Source organism: Gorilla gorilla, chromosome 14 (genome assembly GCF_029281585.2).
Source record: "Gorilla gorilla gorilla isolate KB3781 chromosome 14, NHGRI_mGorGor1-v2.1_pri, whole genome shotgun sequence".
NCBI lineage: Eukaryota > Metazoa > Chordata > Mammalia > Primates > Hominidae > Gorilla > Gorilla gorilla.
The window spans coordinates 9,162,031-9,171,531 of NC_073238.2; positions in this window are offsets into that span (position 1 = coordinate 9,162,031).

The window sequence follows — 9,501 nt, forward strand, 5'->3', positions numbered from 1 at the left end:
AACCGAATGGAATGGAATGGAAGGGAATGGAATGGAATGGAATGGAATCAACCAGAGTAGAATGGATTGGATTGGAATGGAATGGAATGGAATGGAATGGAATGGAATGGAATGGAATGGAATCAACCCGAGTAGAATGGAATGGATTGGAATGGAATGCAGTGGAATGGAATGGAATTCAATAGAATATAATGGAATGGAATGGAATGGAATGGAATGGAATCGAATGGAATCGAATGGAATGGAGTGGAATAGAATGGAATCAACCCGAATAGAACGGAACAGAACGGAACGGAATGGAATGGAATGGAGTGAAATGCAATGGAATCGAATGGAATCGAATGGAATCGTATGGAATGGAATGGAAGGGAATGGAATGGAATGGAATGGAATGGAATGGAATGGAATGGAATCAACCCGAGTAGAATGGAATGGATTGGAATGGAATGGAATGGAATGGAATGGAATGGAATGGAATGGAATGGAATGGAATGGAATGGAATGGAATCAACCCGAGTAGAACGGAATGGAATGGTATGGAATGGAATAGAATGAAATGGAATGGAATGGAATGGAATGGAATGGAACGGAATGGAATCGAATGGAATCGAATGGAATCGAACGGAATGGAGTGGAATAGAATGGAATCAACCCGAGTAGAAGGGAATGGAATGGAACGGAATGGAACGGAACGGAACGGAATGGAACGGAACGGAACGGAATGGAATGGAGTGAAATGGAATGGAATGGAATGGAATGGAATGGAATGGAATGGAATGGAATAGAACGGAATCAACCCGAGTAGACAGGAATGGAATGGAATGGAATGGAATGGAATGGAATGGAATGGAATGGAATGGAATGGAATGGAATGGAATGGAATGATCAACCCGAGTAGAACGGAATGGTATGGAATGGAATGGAATGGAATGGAATGGAATGGAATGGAATAGAATGGAATCAACCCGAGTAGAACGGAACTGAACGGAATGGAACGGAATGGAACGGAATGGAATGGAATGGAATGGAATCAACCCGAGTAGAACGGAACGGAATGGAATGGAATGGAATGGAATGGAATGGAATGGAATCGAATGGAATCGAACGGAATGGAATGGAATAGAAAGGAATCAACCCAAATGAAACGGAGCGGAATGGAATGGAGTGGAATGGAATCGAATGGAATGGAACGGAATGGAATGGGAAAAAATGGAATGGAATGGAATGGAATGGAATTGAATCAACACAAGTAGAATGGAATGGAATGGAATGGACTGGAATGGAATGGAATGGAATGGAATCAATCCGAGTAGAATGGAATGGAATGGAATGGAATGGAATTCAATGTAATAGAATGGAATTGAATCAACCCGCGTGGAACGGAATGGAACGGAACGGAAAGGAATGGAACGGAATGGAATGGAATCAACCCGAGTACAATGGCACGGGACGGGACGCCACGGGACGGGACGGGACGGGACGGGACGGAACGGAACGGAAAGGAACTCAATGGAATCAACCCGAGTAGAACGGAATGGAATGGAATGGAATGGAATGGAATGATCAACCCGAGTAGAACGGATCGGAATGGAATGGAATGGAATGGAATAAAATGGAATGGAATGAAATGGAATGAACCCGAGTAGAACGGAATGGAATGGAATGGAATGGAATGGAATGGAATGGAATGGAATGGAATGGAATGAAATGGAAAGAACCCAAGTAGAACGGAAAGGAATGGAATGGAATGGAATGGAATGGAATGGAATGGAATGGAATGGAATGAACCCGAGTAGAATGGAATGGAATGGAATGGAATGGAATGGAATGGAATGGAATGGAATGGAATGGAATGGAATGGAATGGAATGGAATGGCATGGAATGGAATGGAATCGAACGGATTGGAATGGAATAGAATGGAATCAACCCGAGTAGAACGGAAAGGAATGGAATGGAATGGAATGAAATGGAATGGAATGAAATGGAATGAACCCGAGTAGAACGGAATGGAATGGAATGGAATGGAATGGAATGGAATGGAATGGAATGGAATGAAATGGAAAGAATCCGAGTAGAACGGAAAGGAATGGAATGGAATGGAATGGAATGGAATGGAATGGAATGGAATGGAATGGAATGGAATGGAATGGAATGAACCCGAGTAGAACGGAATGGAATGGAATGGAATGGAATGGAATGGAATGGAATGGAATGGAATGGAATGGAATGGCATGGAATGGAATGGAATCGAACGGAATGGAATGGAATAGAATGGAATCAACCCGAGTAGAACGGAAAGGAATGGAATGGAATGGAATCGAATGGAATGGAATGGAATGGAATGGAATGGAATGATCAACCCGAGTAGAACGGAATGGAATGGAATGGAATGGAATGGAAAGGAATGGAATGAATCCGAGTAGAACGGAATGGAATGGAATGGAATTGAATGGAATGGAATGGAATGGAATGGAATGGAATAGAATGGAATGGAATGGAATTGAATGGAATCCACCCGAGAAGAACGGAATGGAATGGAACGGAACAGAATGGAATGGAAAGGAATGGAATGGAATGGAGTGGAATAGAACGGAATTGAATCAACTCGAGTAGAACGGAACGGAATGGAACAGAATGGAATTTAATCCACCCGGGGAGAATGGAATGGAATGGAATGGAAAGAAATGGAATGGAATGGAATGGAATGGAATGGAATGGAATGGAATCTACCTGAGAGGAACGGAATGGAATCTACCTCAGTAGAATGGAATGGAATGGAATGGAAAAGAATGGAATGGAATGGAACAGAATGGAATGGAATGGAATGGAATGGAATCCACTCGAGAAGAACGGAATGGAATGGAACGGAATGGAACGGAACGGAACGGAATGGAATGGAATGGAATGGAATGGAATGGAATGGAATGGAATCAAATGGAGTCGAATGGAATGGAACGGAATAGAATGGAATCAACCCGAGTAGAACGGAACGGAATGGAATGGAATGGAATGGAATCGAATCGAATGGAGTCGAATGGAATGGAATGGAATAGAATGAAATCAACCCGAGTAGAACGGAACGGAATGGAATGGAATGGAATGGAATGGAATGGAATGGAATGGAATGGAATGGAATAGAACGGAATCAACCCGAGTAGACAGGAATGGAATGGAATGGAATGGAATGGAATGGAATGGAATGGAATGGAATGGAATGATCAACCCGAGTAGAACGGAATGGAATGGAATGGAATGGAATGGAATGGAATAGAATGGAATCAACCCGAGTAGAACAGAACGGAACGGAATGGAACGGAATGGAACGGAACGGAATGGAATGGAATGGAATCAACCCGAGTAGAACGGAATGGAATGGAATGGAAAGGAATGGAATGGAATGGAATGGAATGGAATGGAATGGAATGGAATGGAATCGAATGGAATCGAACGGAATGTAATGGAATAGAAAGGAATGAACCCGAATGAAACGGAACGGAATGGAATGGAGTGGAATGGAATTGAATGGAATGGAAAGGAATGGAATGGGATGAAATGGAATGGAATGGAATGGAATGGAATGGAATCAACCCAAGTAGAATGGAATGGATTGGAATGGACTGGAATGAAATGGAATTGAATGGAATCAATCCGAGTAGAATGGAATGGAATGGAATTCAATGTAATAGAATGGAATTGAATCAACCCGCGAGAACGGAATGGAACGGAACGGAAAGGAACGGAACGGAATGGAATGGAATCAACCCGAGTACAACGGCACGGGACGGGACGGCACGGGACGGGACGGGACGGGACGGGACGGAACGGAATGGAACGGAACACAATGGAATCAACCCGAGTAGAACGGAATGGAATGGAATGGAATGGAATGATCAACACGAGTAGAACGGAACAGAATGGAATGGAATGGAATGGAATGAAATGGAATGGAATGAAATGGAATGAACCCGAGTAGAACGGAATGGAATGGAATGGAATGGAATGGAATGGAATGGAATGGAATGGAATGGAATGGAATGGAATGGAATGGAATGAAATGGAAAGAACCAGAGTAGAACGGAAAGGAATGGAATGGAATGGAATGGAATGGAATGGAATGGAATGGAACGAACCCGAGTAGAACGGAAAGGAGTGGAATGGAATGGAATGGAATTGAATGGAATGAACCCGAGTAGAACGGAATGGAATGGAATGGAATGGAATGGAATGGAATGGAATGGAATGGCATGGAATGGAATGGAATCGAACGGAATGGAATGGAATAGAATGGAATCAACCCGAGTAGAACGGAAAGGAATGGAATGGAATGGAATGGAATGGAATCGAATGGAATGGAATGGAATGGAATGGAATGGAATGGAATGATCAACCCGAGTAGAACGGAATGTAATGGAATGGAATGGAATGGAATGGAATGGAATGGAATGAATCCGAGTAGAACGGAATGGAATGGAATGGAATTGAATGGAATGGAATGTAATGGAATGGAATGGAATGGAATGGAATTGAATGGAATCCACCCGAGAAGAACGGAATGGAATGGAACGGAACAGAATGGAATGGAAAGGAATGGAATGGAATGGAGTGGAATAGAACGGAATTGAATCAACTCGAGTAGAACGGAACGGAATGGAACAGAATGGAATTTAATCCACCCGGGGAGAATGGAATGGAATGGAATGGAAAGAAATGGAATGGAATGGAAGGGAATGGAATGGAATCTACCTGAGAGGAACGGAATGGAATCTACCTCAGTAGAACGGAATGGAATGGAATGGAAAAGAATGGAATGGAATGGAACAGAATGGAATGAAATGGAATGGAATGGAATCCACTCGAGAAGAACGGAATGGAATGGAACGGAATGGAACGGAACGGAACGGAATGGAATGGAATGGAATGGAATGGAATGGAATGGAATCGAATCAAATGGAGTCGAATGGAATGGAACGGAATAGAATGGAATCAACCCGAGTAGAACGGAACTGAATGGAATGGAATGGAATGGAATCGAATCGAATGGAGTCGAATGGAATGGAATGGAATAGAATGGAATCAACCCGAGTAGAACGGAACGGAATGGAATGGAATGGAATGGAATGGAATGGAATGGAATGGAATGGAATGGAATGGAATAGAACGGAATCAACCCGAGTAGACAGGAATGGAATGGAATGGAATGGAATGGAATGGAATGGAATGGAATGGAATGGAATGGAATGGAATGGAATGATCAACCCGAGTAGAACGGAATGGAATGGAATGGAATGGAATGGAATGGAATGGAATGGAATAGAACGGAATCAACCCGAGGAGACAGGAATGGAATGGAATGGAATGGAATGGAATGGAATGGAATGGAATGGAATGATCAACCCGAGTAGAATGGAATGGAATGGAATGGAATGGAATGGAATGGAATGGAATGAAATGGAAAGAATCCGAGTAGAACGGAAAGGAATGGAATGGAATGGAATGGAATGGAATGGAATGGAATGGAATGAACCCGAGTAGAACGGAATGGAATGGAATGGAATGGAATGGAATGGAATGGCATGGAATGGAATGGAATCGAACGGAATGGAATGGAATAGAATGGAATCAACACGAGTAGAACGGAAAGGAATGGAATGGAATGGAATGGAATGGAATCGAATGGAATGGAATCAACCCGAGTAGAACAGAACGGAACGGAATGGAACGGAATGGAACGGAACGGAATGGAATGGAATGGAATCAACCCGAGTAGAACGGAATGGAATGGAATGGATTGGAATGATCAACACGAGTAGAACGGAACGGAATGGAATGGAATGGAATGGAATGAAATAGAATGGAATGAAATGGAATGAACCAGAGTAGAATGGAATGGAATGGAATGGAATGGAATGGAATGGAATGGAATGGAATGGAATGGAATGGAATGGAACGAACCTGAGTAGAACGGAAAGGAATGGAATGGAATGGAAAGGAATGGAATGGAATTGACTGGAATGGAATAAACCCGAGTAGAACGGAATGGAATGGAATGGAATGGAATGGAATTTAATGGAATTCAATGGAATGGAATGGAATGGAATGGAATGGAATGGAATGGAATGGAATGGAATGGAATCAACCCGAGTAGAACGGAATGGAATGGAATGGAATGGAATGGAATGGAATGGAATGGAATGGAATTCAATGGAATTCAATGGAATAGAATGGAATGGAATGGAATGGAATGGAATGAACCCGAGTAGAACGGAATGGAATGCAATGGAATTGAATGGAATGGAATGGAATGGAATCGAATGGAATGGAATGGAATGGAATGGAATGGAATGGAATGGAATGGAAAGGAACGGATTCGAAAGGAATGGAATGGAATGGAATGGAATGGAATGGAAACGAATGGAATCGAATGGAATGGAATGGAAAGAATGGAATGGAATGGAATGGAATGGAATGGAATCAACCCGAGTAGAATGGATTGGATTGGAATGGAATGGAATGGAATGGAATTCAATGGAATAGAATGAAATGGAATGGAATGGAATGGAATGGAATGGAATGGAATCGAATTGAATCGAATGGAATCGAATGGAATGGAGTGGAATAGAATGGAATCAACCCGAGTAGACAGGAATGGAATGGAATGGAATGGAATGGAATGGAATGGAATGGAATGGAATGGAATGGAATGGAATGGAATGGAATGGAATGGAATGATCAACCCGAGTAGAACGGAATGGAATGGAATGGAATGGAATTGAATGGAATGGAATGGAATGGAATAGAATGGAATCAACCCGAGTAGAAAGGAATGGATTGGAATGGAATGGAATGGAATGGAATGGAATGGAATGGAATGGAATGGAATGGAATGATCAACCCGAGTAGAACGGAATGGAATGGAATGGAATGGAATGGAATGGAATGGAATGGAATGGAATAGAATGGAATCAACCCGAGTAGAACAGAACGGAACGGAATGGAACGGAATGGAACGGAACGGAATGGAATGGAATGGAATCAACCCGAGTAGAACGGAATGGAATGGAATGGAATGGAATGGAATGGAATGGAATGGAATGGAATGGAATGGAATGGATTGGAATGGAATGGAACGGAATCAAATGGAATCGAGCGGAATGGAATGGAATAGAAAGGAATCAACCCGAATGAAACGGAACGGAATGGAATGGAGTGGAATGGAATCGAATGGAATGGAAAGGAATGGAATGGGATGAAATGGAATGGAATGGAATGGAATGGAATCAACCCAAGTAGAATGGAATGGATTGGAATGGACTGGAATGGAATGGAATTGAATGGAATCAATCCGAGTAGAATGGAATGGAATGGAATTCAATGTAATAGAATGGAATTGAATCAACCCGCGAGAACGGAATGGAACGGAACGGAAAGGAACAGAACGGAATGGAATGGAATCAACCCGAGTACAACGGCACGTGACGGGACGGCACGGGACGGGACGGGACGGGACGGGACGGAACGGAATGGAACGGAACTCAATGGAATCAACCCGAGTAGAACGGAATGGAAAGGAATGGAATGGAATGATCAACACGAGTAGAACGGAACGGAATGGAATGGAATGGAATGGAATGAAATGGAATGGAATGAAATGGAATGAACCAGAGTAGAACGGAATGGAATGGAATGGAATGGAATGGAATGGAATGGAATGGAATGGAATGGAATGGAATGGAATGAAATGGAAAGAACCAGAGTAGAACGGAAAGGAATGGAATGGAATGGAATGGAATGGAATGGAATGGAATGGAATGGAACGAACCCGAGTAGAACGGATAGGAATGGAATGGAATGGAATGGAATGGAATGGAATGGAATGGAATGAACCCGAGTAGAACGGAATGGAATGGAATGGAATGGAATGGAATGGAATGGAATGGCATGGAACGGAATGGAATCGAACGGAATGGAATGGAATAGAATGGAATCAACCCGAGTAGAACGGAAAGGAATGGAATGGAATGGAATGAAATGGAATGGAATGAAATGGAATGAACCCAAGTAGAACGGAATGGAATGGAATGGAATGGAATGGAATGGAATGAACCCGAGAAGAACTGAATGGAATGGAATGGAATGGAATGGAATGGAATGGAATGGAATGGCATGGAATGGAATGGAATCGAACGGAATGGAATGGAATACAATGAAATCAACCCGAGTAGAACGGAAAGGAATGGAATGGAATGGAATGGAATCGAATGGAATGGAATGGGATGGAATGGAATGGAATGATCAACCCGAGTAGAACGGAAAGGAATGGAATGGAATGGAATGAATCCGAGTAGAACGGAATGGAATGGAATGGAATTGAATGGAATGGAATGGAATGGAATGGAATGGAATGGAATGGAATGGAATGGAATGGAATGGAATTGAATGGAATCCACCCGAGAAGAACGGAATGGAATGGAACGGAACAGAATGGAATGGAAAGGAATGGAATGGAATGGAGTGGAATAGAACGGAATTGAATCAACTCGAGTAGAACGGAACGGAATGGAACAGAATGGAATTTAATCCACCCGGGGAGAATGGAATGGAATGGAATGGAAAGAAATGGAATGGAATGGAATCGAATGGAATGGAATCTACCTGAGAGGAACGGAATGGAATCTACCTCAGTAGAACGGAATTGAATGGAATGGAAAAGAATGGAATGGAATGGAACAGAATGGAATGAAATGGAATGGAATGGAATCCACTCGAGAAGAACGGCATGGAATGGAACGGAATGGAACGGAGCGGAACGGAATGGAATGGAATGGAATGGAATGGAATGGAATGGAATGGAATCGAATCGAATGGAGTCGAATGGAATGGAACGGAATAGAATGGAATCAACCCGAGTAGAACGGAACGGAATGGAATGGAATGGAATGGAATCGAATCGAATGGAGTCGAATGGAATGGAATGGAATAGAATGGAATCAACCCGAGTAGAACGGAACGGAATGGAATGGAATGGAATGGAATGGAATGGAATGGAATGGAATGGAATAGAACGGAATCAACCCGAGTAGACAGGAATGGAATGGAATGGAATGGAATGGAATGGAATGGAATGGAATGGAATGATCAACCCGAGTAGAACGGAATGGAATGGAATGGAATGGAATGGAATGGAATGGAATGGAATGGAATAGAATGGAATCAACCCGAGTAGAAAAGAACGGAACGGAATGGAACGGAATGGAATGCAACGGAATGGAATGGAATGGAATCAACCCGAGTTGAACGGAATGGAATGGAAAGGAATGGAATGGAATGGAATGGAATGGAATGGAATGGAATGGAATCGAATGGAATCGAACGGAATGGAATGGAATAGAAAGGAATGAACCCGAATGAAACGGAACGGAATGGAATGGAGTGGAATGGAATCGAATGGAATGGAAAGGAATGGAATGGGATGAAATGGAATGGAATGGAATGGAATGGAA